Source organism: Orycteropus afer, unplaced genomic scaffold (assembly GCF_000298275.1).
Source record: "Orycteropus afer afer isolate SDZICR_OR568_19922 unplaced genomic scaffold, OryAfe1.0 scaffold00418, whole genome shotgun sequence".
Classification (NCBI taxonomy): domain Eukaryota; kingdom Metazoa; phylum Chordata; class Mammalia; order Tubulidentata; family Orycteropodidae; genus Orycteropus; species Orycteropus afer.
In genome coordinates, this window is record NW_006922005.1 from 2,144,236 (window position 1) to 2,145,469 (window position 1,234).

Genomic DNA, 1,234 nt, shown 5'->3' on the forward strand with positions numbered 1-1,234 from the left:
GCCATCAAGATGCAACAATGGGTCTCTCCTCATCCAGAGCAAAGAAGAATGAAGAAAACCAAAGACACACAGAAACACTTAGTCCAAGCAACTGGTACACCATGGGATCCTCAGCTTATATGACTATGAGACCAGAAGGATGGTGCCCAGCTACCACTGTCAACCACTCAGATGGGGATCTCTGTAGGAGAGCCTGAATAGAGTGGGAGAACAATGTGGAATAAAACTCAAAATCTTTAAAAAAAAAAGGACCAGTTTTGCTGGTCTGATAACGCGTGATGAAACCACTGAGACTATGGTCTCTAGTTGCCCTTCAGGTCTGGTATTGAACTCCTTCCTATGGCTTCCAGCCAAACAAAAGACAGGCATAGGAGCTGAATATTTACAGTAGGTAGATACACTCCTTGGAGAGATCAATCATGGGAGAACAGAAGAATTGAGTTTGCACAGGGAGACAGCTCAGGGGGCAGGAGTACAAGGGAGGGAAGGACACAGGGAAGAAGCAACTATGGGGAGGAAATAGGAGGGGAGCTGTTGCATTGTGGTAAATTGTAGTCAGTGTCATGAGACAAAGTGTATGTGAGCTGCTGAATGGAAAGTGAATTTGCTCTGTAAACTTTCACTCAAATCACAATAAAAATTTTTTTAAAAAATCATCCAGATTTTAAAACCCACCAGCCACTCCATGGAAGGAAGCCTGGACTTCTGTAAAGATTTACTGCCTCAGAAATCCAAAGGGGGTCACTATGAGTTGGAATCCACTCAATGGCAGTGAGTTTGGTCTATTTGTTTTTCTAGGATCAACAAGCCTATGCAGTGAACAAGTACAAAGAGTAGGTGCACTCCTTAGAACAATAAACCATGGGAAATCAGAAGGACAGCATTTACACAGGAAGAAATATCAGAGGGTAGGAATGCATAGGAAAGAAAGACACAGAGTAAACATAATCACAAGGAGGAGGTGGGAAGAGAGCTGTTACATTTGGGGACTTGCAATCAATGTCACAAAACAAAATATGTATGAACTGTTGAATGGAAAGCCAATTTGCTCTGTAAACTTTCACCCACATCACAATGAAGAAAAAAGAAAGAAAATTCCATAAGAAAGTGAACTCAGCACCAAAATATATTCAAAACAAAGAAACCATCAACCCCACAACAAAAAAACACAAAGAATGACAGCAGTAGATTTTTTTTAATTATTATCATTATTGTGATTTGGGTGAAGATTTAC